This window comes from Oncorhynchus masou, chromosome 13 (assembly GCF_036934945.1).
Source record: "Oncorhynchus masou masou isolate Uvic2021 chromosome 13, UVic_Omas_1.1, whole genome shotgun sequence".
In the NCBI taxonomy this organism is placed as follows: domain Eukaryota; kingdom Metazoa; phylum Chordata; class Actinopteri; order Salmoniformes; family Salmonidae; genus Oncorhynchus; species Oncorhynchus masou.
Genome location: NC_088224.1, coordinates 22,693,568 through 22,706,460, shown reverse-complemented (window position 1 = coordinate 22,706,460; position 12,893 = coordinate 22,693,568). Strand labels below are relative to the sequence as shown.

The 12,893-nt window shown below is 46.2% G+C and overlaps 1 pseudogene; it reads right to left on the bottom strand.

Annotated features, from left to right (window-relative positions):
• Positions 1 to 12,134, bottom strand: part of LOC135551912 (ataxin-1-like) — a 211,189-nt pseudogene extending 199,055 nt beyond the window's left edge.
• Positions 12,135 to 12,893: the final 759 nt, after the last annotated feature.

Sequence of the window (12,893 nt, the reverse complement as noted above, 5' to 3'; positions counted from 1 at the left end):
GGGGATATAGAGAGGAGTGACTAGTGGGGGGGAGAAGAAAGGGGGATATAGAGAGGAGTGACTAGTGGGGGGGGGAGAAGAAAGGGGGATATAGAGAGGAGTGACTAGTGGGGAGGGGAGAAGAAAGGGGGATATAGAGAGGAGTGACTAGTGGGGATATAGAGAGGAGTGACTAGTGGGGGGAAGAAGAAAGGGGGATATAGAGAGGAGTGACTAGTGGGGGAGGGGGAGAAGAAAGGGGGATATAGAGAGGAGTGACTAGTGGGGGGATAGAAGAAAGGGGGATATAGAGAGGAGTGACTAGTGGGGGGATAGAAGAAAGGGGGATATAGAGGGGGAGAAAGAAGAAAGGGGGATATAGAGAGGAGTGACTAGTGGGGGGAGAAGAAAGGGGGATATAGAGAGGAGTGACTAGTGGGGGGGGGGAGGGGGATATAGAGAGGGGGAGTGACTAGTGGGGGTAGAAGAAAGGGGGATATAGAGAGGAGGATGGGGGGAGAAGAAAGGGGGATATAGAGAGGAGTGAAGAAGAAAGGGGGATATAGAGAGGAGTGACTAGTGGGGGGGGGAAGAAAGGGGGATATAGAGGGGGATATAGGGGGAGAGGAGTGACTCGTGGGGGGGGAAAGGGGGATAGAAAGTGAAGAAAGGGGGATATAGAGAGGAGTGACTAGTGGGGGGAGAAGAAAGGGGGATATAGAGAGGAGTGACTAGTTGGGGGGGGGAGGAGTGGGGGATATAGAGAGGAGTGACTAGTGGGGGGGGGGGGATAGAAGAAAGGGGGATATAGAAGAAAGTTGGGGGGGGGGATATAGAGAGGAGTGACTAGTTGGGGGGGGGGGGGATATAGAGAGGAGTGACTAGTGGGGGGGATATAGAGAGAAGAAAGGGGGATATAGAGAGGAGTGACTAGTGGGGGGGAGAAGAAAGGGGGATATAGAGAGGAGTGACTAGTGGGGGGGGGGGAAAGAAGGGGGATAGAAGGAGTGAAGTGGGGGGGGGGAAGAAAGGGGGATATAGAGAGGAGTGACTAGTGGGGGGGGGGGATATAGAGAGGAGTGACTAGTTGGGGGGGAAGAAAGGGGGATATAGAGAGGAGTGACTAGTGTGGGGGGGAAGAAAGGGGGATATAGAGAGGAGTGACTAGTGGGGGGGGGGGAATATAGAAGAGTGAAGTGGGGGGATATAGAGAGGAGTGACTAGTGGAGGGGGGGGGATATAGAAGAGTGAAGGGGGATATAGAGAGGAGTGACTAGTGGGGGGGGAGAAGAAAGGGGGATATAGAGAGGAGTGACTAGTGGGGGGGGGGATATAGAGGTATGCCTGTCTTGCAGCATTAGGTCACTAGAGAAGCTCTCTGAGAGATCTTTTAGTGAAATGACTTTCGCTGGATAGCTCAGTTGAGTGCCACTCTCCCAAACTGGCCCTCCTAGATAGCTAGTTTCAATGACAACACTCGTGAGGAGTGCAAGTTCAGGAGACGAGACAGAAATGGGACAGCCAGTCTCTCCATAGCTCATGTCTTATCTACACAACTAGTGTTTTACTAAACCGACTGCCAGTGCCTGTCATTTCCAAAGTGACTCTTCCATTGTCAAAACCACACAGCAGCAGCCAAATTAAAAACCAGGCAGTCAGCCATCTAGCTGTTCAGAACTCAGCCTAAGGAAATGACTTCAGACCGGCTAATACTGCTTTGAGTAGTGGCTGTGGTAAAGTTACACACACACACACACACACACACACAGCCCTGCACACACGTACACACACTCGCAGGCGCACAGAAACTTCTTTCCATATGACACACCATCAGCCAGTAAAAGTATGACAACCGACAACAACAACGTGTAGTAACACTACCGTGGAGTCCAGTACACCTAACATCATGAAGAGCAGGTGATAGAAGAAGGGGTCGTATGGTGCCAAACATAACATCGGCCAGGGTGGGTTTCAGTATTCCATGGATTGTTTGTATCAGGTCCGTTTTCCTGTTATTGAATTCCTTTCTCGATGCATATCCTCCGAGCGGGAATCATTGTTGATACCCCCTAGGTCCTATCGGACCCGCTTGACAGGGGCCAGGGCTCCCTCTATGCCACCCATTTCCATCCGTTTGTTTGTGTGTGTGTATGTGTGTGTGTGTGTTTGCGTGTGCGTGTGCTTGCGTGTGTGGTGTGTGTGAAGGCAGGTGGGCGTGAACACTTGGTCCTGTCCATGTGCCCTCTGGGGGTCCACCCCTGTGAGAAAGCATTCCTCTGCTTGATGACATCACAGGCACTGCACATCCCTCCTCTCTTTCTTCCTCTTCTCCTCCTTTCACCTTTCTGTCTTCTTCTTGATCCTACACTGTCTTCTCCTCCTTCTACCTTTTCTCATTCTCGCTGTCCTACTCTCCTTCCCCTTCTTCTCCCCTCCTCCTCTCCCCCGTCCCCTCTCTCTGCATGTCCCAGACAGTTTATTGTGCTTGCCATGTTGTCACAGCCCCACAAGGTGTCTGCCAGTCAGTGTACAAAACAACCAGTTATCCTGCCCCTGATAAGACTGTATCTAAGACAATATCTACGATATCTAATCCTGGTGAGGACAGGCTACGGTACGTGTGTGTGTGTGTGTGTGTGTGTGTGTGTGTGTGTGTGTGTGTGTGTGTGTGTGTGTGTGTGTGTGTGTGTGTGTGTGTGTGTGTGTGTGTGTGTGTGTGTGTGTGTGTGTGTGTGTTGTGGCAGGTAGGAGGGACAGTACAGGAGGGGAAATGATGGATGCAGCTCTTTATGGGTCCAACTTATCTGTCCAATGCATCCAGAGCACCAGCTCAATGGCCCCAGAGACCTTCTGTTTATCCTGTTCAAGACCTTGCAGAGACGACAGTGGCTACAATATGACAATTCAGCCAAAGCTAATGTGCTATCTGTCTGTGACAGTGTTTTATGTCATATATCATTATGTCACAGAACATCGACATTAATGCAAGGTTACGGCTAGTTGACTGAGGATGAACCATTGGGGAAACTAGATACAAAGTAGCTCTATTGTGTTATGCAAACTAAAATGCCTCAAGCCTGGTGTGCTTCTTTCCCTTCATGCTTTAATGACTTTACACCTAATCCATAATATCAACAACAAAGAGCAGTCTCACTACCTCCTTTCCCAAAGTGAAATACACTTTACAGTCAGAGATACAGTCAAGTCCCATATACAGATACAGTCAAGTCCCATTACACAAGCGTTAGACAGAGAGAGGAGGAAAAGGCTGGACCATTGTTCCTATAAGCAAAGCAATACTATTCGAAGGGAGAAGATCAACCATAAAGCAAGGCTTTGATGTCGAGACAGTGGGCTAAAAATAGGAGGGCAGTCAGATCGCTCAGTTGTTCTCTCTCTCTCTCTGCATGTGTTTGTGTGTGTGTGTGTGTGTGTGTGTGTGTGTGTGTGTGTGTACAGTATACATGTGTAGCTCACTTATTAGATAAAGGAGCTACAGCCTCTCGAAGCCTAATGTTACTACTGTTGTCAACATCTCCCACTTAATCATGCTACAGTGGGAACATTATCAAATATAAATCAAGGTACAGGGATGAAAGGGAGAGATTCAGATTAACATTACATTTCAGATGTCATTTAAAGCTCACGTCTGTAGTTTAACTTAAAGATCACATAATGTGGTACTGTCTCACTCTCTCTCTCCCTCTTCCCTCTCTCTCTCTCTCTCTCTCTCTCTCTCTCGTGCTCTCTCTTGCTCTCTCTCCCTCTCGCTCTCTCTGTCTGTTGCTCTCTCTCGCTTTCTCTCTCTTTCGCTCTCTCACTCTCTCTCTCCTTCTCTCTCTCTCCCTCCCTCTCTCTCTCTCTCCCTCCCTCTCTCTCTCTCTCCCTCTCCTCTCTCCTCTCCCTCTCTCTTGCTCTCTCACTCTCTCCTTCCCTCTCCCTCTGTCTTGCTCTCTCACTCTCTCCTTCCCTCTCCCTCTGTCTCTTGCTCTCTCACTCTCTCCCTCCCTCTCTCTCTCTCTCTTGCTCTCTCACTCTCTCCTTCCCTCTCCCTCTCCCTCTCGCTCTCTCTCTCTTGCTCTCTATGTCTGTTGCTCTCTCTCTCTCTTTCGCTCTCTCACTCTCTCCCTACTCTCTCTCTCTCTCTCCCTCTCTCTCTCTCTCTCTCTCTCTCTCTCCCTCTCTCTCTCTCTTGCTCTCTCACTCTCTCGCTCTGTCTCTCTTGCTTTCAATTAAATGTCCATATACGATTTAAGGGGTTTTATTGGCATGGGAAACATATGTTTACATTGCCAAAGCAAGTGAAATAGATAATAAACATAAGCAAAAAAAACATTATACACATTATACTCACAAAAGTTCCAAAAGAATAAAGACATTTCAAATGTCATATTATGTCTATATAGAGAACGACACCTGCCTCTGATTGAGAACCATACCAGGCCAAACACATAGAAATATAACCACATAGAAAAAAGAACATAGACTACCCACCCCAACTCACGCCCTGACCAAACTAACACAAAGACATAATAAAGGAACTAAGGTCAGAACGTGACACACTGTGGTATTTCACCCAATAGATATGGGAGTTTAACAAAATTCTTTGTCGGTCAGTGTAATCTGAGGGAAATATGTGTCTCTGATATGGTCATACATTTGGCAGTAGGTCAGTTTCCACCTCATTTTGTGGGCAGTGAGCACATAGCCTGTCTTCTCTTGAGAGCCAGGTCTGCCTTCGGCGGCCTTTCTCAATAGCAAGGCTATCCTCACTGAGTCTGTACATAGTCAACTATTTCCTTACGTTTGGGTCAGTCACAGTGGTCAGGTAATCTGCCACTGTTTACTCTCTGTTTAAGGCCAAATAGAATTCTAGTTTGCTCTGTTTTTTGTCAATTCTTTCCAATGTGTCAAGTAATTACCTTTTTTGGAACACCATTATTTTTGACTCACTGAGATTCACTGTCAAGGCCCAGGTCTGTCAGGGCCCAGGTCTGTCAAGGCCCAGGACTGTCAGGGCCCAGGTCTGTCAGGGCCCAGGTCTGTCAGGGCCCAGGTCTGTCAGGGCCAACGTCTGTCAGAATCTGTGCAGAAGATCTGGGTGCTGCTGTCTCTCTCTCTTTTTGCTCTCTCCCTCCCCCTCTCCCTCTCCACCCCTCCCGCCCCCCTCTCTCTCTCTCCCTCTCTGCAAATGGTTTGATATTGGAGCCAATGATTCTCTGAGATGAGGTTACTAAAAGGACCAAGCCCAGGCATGTTCAAGGTTGTTGCAGCGGCTGGTAAGCTACAGTATTGCTGTCACTATTATTAACACTGAGTAACTAACTACGCATTTGTAGCCTACTCACTTCTAACAGCCCATGGGTGGAGTACTCAACAAATGTGAGCTGAGTCGAATGGCAACCATTCCAGTGGACTTTGCTCCTACTACAGCTTCACCATAATATTGATAAGCCAGATGAGGATACCCTGCATGTCACTCCCCTGGGCATTCCCTCTAGGAAACTATACTGCCATTATGGATCTTTCCTCACAGTGAACTCTACAACACAGTTTCCCCAAAGTTTGCACATGGTCATTGAAGCATGCTGGGGCTCATTGATCCAGCAGTGTGACACAGGCAGCTTCCCAGTCAGTGTCACTCCCCTGCCAACCCATTCACAGTAACGCTGAGCCATTCAGGATTCTGCCCATTGATTCTCTACACCCCATTGATTCTCTATACCCCATTGATGACAGGTTTGTGTGTGGGCAGGCAGATCAGTGAAGCCAATGAATGAAAGGGGTCCTAATGCAGAACGTATCTCACACAGAATAATCACAGATAATCAAAAATGATGTTTTGTATAACATGCATTAAAAGGTGGATAGCTTTAAAGACACAGGGTTGTAATGTAGCCTTACCAGACTAAAGTACCTAAATCAATGAAAGAGTGGAATTACCAGTCTGGATCTGCGGTATGTTACCATACAAAGACATGGAGAAGGACAGGTTCACAATCAGTAGCCGTATTCTACTGTAGTTTGAATGCAAGTTATTTTCATGTGGCATTACAAATCAAATCCCATGCGCCAAATAAATCGGTTTAGACCTTACAAGCCCTTAACCAACAATGCAGTTTTAAGAAAAATAAGACTGGTTACCTTGGACATAATGTCCCTCCAGTCCTACTGGCTGAAAACAAGAGCTTTTAATTCAATCATCTCATAAAGGCATCACTGCAACCTCAAATGAGTGTGTGTGTGTGTGTGTGTGTGTGTGTGTGTGTGTGTGTGTGTGTGTGTGTGTGTGTGTGTGTGTGTGTGTGTGTGTGTGTGTGTGTGTGTGTGTGTGTGTGTGTGTGTGTGTGTGTGTGTGTGTGTGTGTGTGTGTGTGTGTGTGTCTTTGCCTCATCAAGCCTACTGGAGATACTGACCTTTCCTCCTGGGAGGAATCTAATGTCCGTGTGTGTGTGTGTGTGTGTGTGTGTGTGTGTGTGTGTGTGTGTGTGTGTGTGTGTGTGTGTGCCTGTATGCTGAGAGCAGAGAGAGGAATGTTTTATCTGCTTTCAAAATGGAAAAAAGCTCTCAACTGCTGCATTAAAAAAGCATGTTGGTCTGTCTGTAAAGCAGTGCCCACTGAAGTACAGCCCGGTGAATATAGCTAGATGAAAGGATAAGCAAAAAAGGTCTGAAATTTTACTCTTTCTCTCTTCCTATCTCCTTCCTTTCTCTCTCTCTCTCGCTCTCTTTATTCATTCCCTCTCCTCCCCTTCTCTCCCTCCTTACTCCCCTCTCTCACTCTCTTTCTTCAATCTCTCTCTCCTCCCCTTCTCTCCCTCTTTCCTCCCCTCTCTCTCTCCTCCTCCCCCCTCTCCCCCTCTTAGTAAAGTACAGTACAGGCTCGGTATGGTTTCATAGCTTCGTATCAAAAAGGACATGGCTACCCCCAGGGCTAGCCTCCATCCCCGGGATTATACTGTTAGAATCAAGGGCTTCATCCCCAGGACTATACTGTTAGAATCAAGGGCTTCATCCCCAGGACTATACTGTTAGAATCAAGGGCTTCATCCCCAGGACTATACTGTTAGAATCAAGGGCTTCTTCCCCAGGACTATACTGATCAAGGGCTTCATCCCCAGAACTATACTGTTAGAATCAAGGGCTTCATCCCCAGGACTATACTGTTAGAATCAAGGGCTTCATCCCCAGGACTATACTGTTAGAATCAAGGGCTTCATCCCCAGAACTATACTGTTAGAATCAAGGGCTTCATCCCCAGGACTATACTGTTAGAATCAAGGGCTTCATCCCCAGGACTATACTGTTAGAATCAAGGGCTTCATCCCCAGAACTATACTGTTAGAATCAAGGGCTTCATCCCCAGGACTATACTGTTAGAATCAAGGGCTTCATCCCCAGAACTATACTGTTAGAATCAAGGGCTTCATCCCCAGAACTATACTGTTAGAATCAAGGGCTTCATCCCCAGAACTATACTGTTAGAATCAAGGGCTTCATCCCCAGAACTATACTGTTGGAATCAAGGGCTTCATCCCCAGGACTATACTGTTAGAATCAAGGGCTTCATCCCCAGAACTATACTGTTAGAATCAAGGGCTTCATCCCGAGGACTATACTGTTAGAATCAAGGGCTTCATCCCCAGAACTATACTGTTAGAATCAAGGGCTTCATCCCCAGGACTATACTGTTAGAATCAAGGGCTTCATCCCCAGGACTATACTGTTAGAATCAAGGGCTTCATCCCCAGGACTATACTGTTAGAATCAAGGGCTTCATCCCCAGAACTATACTGTTAGAATCAAGGGCTTCATCCCCAGGACTATACTGTTAGAATCAAGGGCTTCTTCCCCAGGACTATACTGTTAGAATCAAGGGCTTCATCCCCAGGACTATACTGTTAGAATCAAGGGCTTCATCCCCAGGACTATACTGTTAGAATCAAGGGCTTCATCCCCAGAACTATACTGTTAGAATCAAGGGCTTCATCCCCAGGACTATACTGTTGGAATCAAGGGCTTCATCCCCAGGACTATACTGTTAGAATCAAGGGCTTCATCGCCAGGACTATACTGTTAGAATCAAGGGCTTCATCCCCAGGACTATACTGTTAGAATCAAGGGCTTCATCCCCAGGACTATACTGTTAGAATCAAGGGCTTCATCCCCAGGACTATACTGTTAGAATCAAGGGCTTCATCCCCAGGACTATACTGTTAGAATCAAGGGCTTCTTCCCCAGGACTATACTGTTAGAATCAAGGGCTTCATCCCCAGGACTATACTGTTAGAATCAAGGGCTTCTTCCCCAGGACTATACTGATCAAGGGCTTCATCCCCAGAACTATACTGTTAGAATCAAGGGCTTCATCCCCAGGACTATACTGTTAGAATCAAGGGCTTCATCCCCAGGACTATACTGATCAAGGGCTTCATCCCCAGAACTATACTGTTAGAATCAAGGGCTTCATCCCCAGGACTATACTGTTAGAATCAAGGGCTTCATCCCCAGGACTATACTGTTAGAATCAAGGGCTTCATCCCCAGGACTATACTGTTAGAATCAAGGGCTTCATCCCCAGGACTATACTGATCAAGGGCTTCATCCCCAGAACTATACTGTTAGAATCAAGGGCTTCATCCCCAGGACTATACTGTTGGAATCAAGGGCTTCATCCCCAGGACTATACTGTTAGAATCAAGGGCTTCATCCCAAGGACTATACTGATCAAGGGCTTCATCCCCAGAACTATACTGTTAGAATCAAGGGCTTCATCCCCAGGACTATACTGTTGGAATCAAGGGCTTCATCCCCAGGACTATACTGTTAGAATCAAGGGCTTCATCCCAAGGACTATACTGATCAAGGGCTTCATCCCCAGGACTATACTGTTAGAATCAAGGGCTTCATCCCCAGGACTATACTGTTAGAATCAAGGGCTTCATCCCCAGGACTATACTGTTAGAATCAAGGGCTTCATCCCCAGGACTATACTGTTAGAATCAAGGGCTTCATCCACAGGACTATACTGTTAGAATCAAGGGCTTCATCCCCAGGACTATACTGTTAGAATCAAGGGCTTCATCCCCAGGACTATACTGTTAGAATCAAGGGCTTCATCCCCAGGACTATACTGTTAGAATCAAGGGCTTCATCCACAGGACTATACTGTTAGAATCAAGGGCTTCATCAAAAATGGCACCCAATTCCCTTTATTGTGCACTCCTTCTGACCCGGAGCCAACCAAGGCCTTTTATCTGATTCCACAGAGAAAGAGGCTACACAGGACCAAGGCAGGTACATTGTGAAAGAAACTACAGTATAAAAGAGAAGAAGGAGAGAGGGGGGGGGGACAAAACACAATGTTTGATTGATTTGCTATCCAGTAGCCGAGCAACGTGGCACACACACACCTCTGAGGGAGTGTGCTAGTACTAGGGTCTGGATGGGCCTGTCTATCCCTGTTCTAGCTGCAAATGCTGAACCCAGATAGTGTGTGGGTACTGCCCGTCTTCTGTGTAGACACACACACATTTTGAAGAGAGTGCCAGTCCTTGGTCATTGACTGGGTTCATCCCCTTGCTTTGCACACACACACAGCCCGTTCCTTCCTGCTTGTATAGAGGTGTGGCCCACCTTATATCGCTCCCTCAGTCAACCATGATAGCCTACCTAGCCAATACCTGGAAACTCCTCCGTAAACTGGGGCACTTCAAAACCCGGCCCACATTTTGTCTTGTTTTTCCTATTTTTTTAACGCATGCATAGTATTGTGAATGTGTATGCTGGAGAGGGTGTGTGTGTCAGCATGTAAAGGAACATGAGATAGATTGCAAAAGAAAATTAAGCCCTGAGAGCACTGCAGAGATTCAGCCAGCCAGGACAGGAGCAGCAGGTGTGTTTGTGCTGGTGTGAATGAGCGCGTACAGGAGACTCTGACAAATTAGCTGAGATGGAGAAAATGGCTCGTGATTAGGACACATTGGCTGCTAACTGTCTCTCATTAGCATTTAAAAGTAAGTAAAGTGTGTGTGCATGCGCGCGTGTGTGTGTGTGTGTGTGTGTGTGTGTGTGTGTGTGTGTGTGTGTGTGTGTGGCAAACAGGATCAAAGGGAAGCGCAGGGAGAAATGGCAGCACCATAATTCACTGTCACATGATTAGCTCACTGCACAACGGATAGGGTCACGTTCATTAGCTTCCAGTTGGAACAAATATTTTGCAAGGTTTTTAGAAAGGCAATTCATTTCAAATGATGGAGCTACTGCTCTCTGTTATTTTGCTTGGAAGGACAGGAGTTTTTCCGGGCCAAATGACTACATGATATCTACTTGTAGTAAATACCTAGAGGCCAGGGGTTTTCCTAGTCAGGTCACATGGTTAGGAAATACTCCAGGCCCTATAGTCAATACCATTCAGATATGCATGTATATATAATATAATGCATTCATAAACATCTCAAAATATTTTGACAAATGAATGTACCTCTTACCTGGACCTGCATCATTCACATAGAAGAGTGACAAGTGCTATAGAAATAGAATAATATCATATCTCTATGGACATGTGCTATAGACAGATTCACCACCATCAGGTGAAGTGAACTGGTAGAACGACCATACAGGATAATCACGTGGTGCCTTGAAGTGTTCCACACTCACTGGGCAGCCAGACAACCAACACAAACCGAACCCAACTCAAACTACACTACCAAAAAGAAAGGGTAAATAAACAAGCAATGTCCCATGGCCTGCAGCGTACAGGTTCAACTGTGGGTAATATACAAAACCTCTCCACGAACTCTCACCTTTGATTACATAAAGAAACAGCATCAAGACATGGTGTGCTGTGTCATGGTGAATATTAAAGAAAGGGTGCCCTTCAATGGGATGGCAAAGTGACTGTAACGTGTTTAAATGAGCCGATGTAACATGTCGAAACATTGTAACACACGTTATGTCTGGCCACCTTCCATTTCCAGATACTGGACACAATGTAACCATGTTATAACTGTGTAGTGATTGAGGAATGTAGCTGTTGTAGGCTATCTATCCCCTCTAAATAATACGGAGGACAGTTATGTAGCCTTTACAAATCTTACTATGCATAGTGCAATTCCTGACTGTAAACAGAATATAAATAGCTTGCAATCACAGCCCGGGATCCCTACAGTCCCGTTATATAATCACCAAAGCTAGGAGTGACATCACGCCACGCGCAGTCGAGCAACCACTAGCCGCACACATCGGACCCAACGTCCTTTACCAACCAGCCAGCGTCAATGAAAAGTCGACAGTAGCCCGCGTAGTAACATTTACACTCTCCCTCGGAATGAAGGGCATGTCATATAGATGTATATATTTTTCTAATTGTACCGGTTAAATTAAGTAGGCGTAAGGTACGTTGGTTTGCACTGTCTTTGAAGAATAAAAAGCACTTCCGCGATGGAATTAAACTGAAATGTCTCGCGCTATCAAACCCTTGTCAAATGCTGGAGTGGACATACGGCCACGTACGCACGTACCACAACCATTTCATAGTGGACGGTTAGCCTACTATAAATGCGTCTTACTATTCTTTATGCAATATACAATCTTTCTGGGTGGAGTGGCGCAGTTAGTGAGCTTGCCCTACACACCAACCCGCCTGTGAAAAACACTCCTTGCTCTATTTCAATTCCGCGAAACCAACGCTCACTTATGTCGCACTAAACAGATAGTTTGCATTTTTATTTCGAAATGACAAGTGCATGATTGTAAACCACAAACAACCTTCTATCCTCCGGGCACACAAAAAATAGGTCAGAGTGCGAAGTAAAGATTTCCAAAGCTTTTGGAAATAAACCAGCACTCTCTTTGCGTGTAGCTACCTTTCCTAGTTCCAGTTCCAGCCATTTTTTCTACCGCAACAGCTCAGCAGTGTAGTGACAACAAGGTAGAACCAGACAGCGACAGTATCGGGCAGTGGCAGTATAAAATGAATTGAGCTAGTACTTACTGTAAGGTGTAATGGTCTGGTAAGAGTATGTCTCTTATTGTTGCCAGGGCTCCCTGTTCCTGCGCTGACGATGGAATCGTCTGCCCTCTACTCGGAATGATGTCTGCAGCTCGGAGCTAATAGCTGTACTGCTCTATGCCCCCACCTTCAGAGATCTCTCGAGAGTGAGATAGAGAGGGAGAGGCGAGAGAGGCAGAGAGTGGGAGATAGCGTAGTGTGTGTGTGTGTGTGTGTGTGTGTGTGTGTGTGTGTGTGTGTGTGTGTGTGTGTGTGTGTGTGTGTGTGTGTAATACAAATATGGAGCAGTTGGCAGTTTTAGTAGTAACTCAGGGTTTGTACTGTGATCAGTACAGAATTGAGAAAAAGGGAAACAAACAACTGACAGGCAAATTCAGTCCACAAATAGTGAATCACTAGACTAACCCTTCAACATGTCAATGGAATTGATTCTCTCCACCTCATATGTATGTGCTTCGACAAGAACTCAGAGAAGAAAGAACTATATAATTTTCAATGTAGCCAGCATAACCATCAAAATAAGATGTCATATCCCTAAATAAAGATTTTGCAAGACATTCTAAATAACAGTTATTATAAGCTCCTTTATACCCACTCAACAGAATCAAAAACGATGGAACTGAAAGACTGACTGACCAACTGACCAAGACTGACTGATGTCACAAAGTGCTGTACAGAAACCCAGCCTAAAACCACAAACAGCAAGCAATGCAGGTGTAGAAGCACGGTGGCTAGGAAAAACTCCCTGGAAAGGCCAGAACCTAGGAAGAAACCTAGAGAGGAACCAGGCTATGAGGGGTGGCCAGTCCTCTTCTGGCTGTGCCAGGTGGAGATTATAACAGAACATGGCCAAGATGTTCAAATGTTCATTTTATTTTTTTATTTTAATTTACCTTCATTT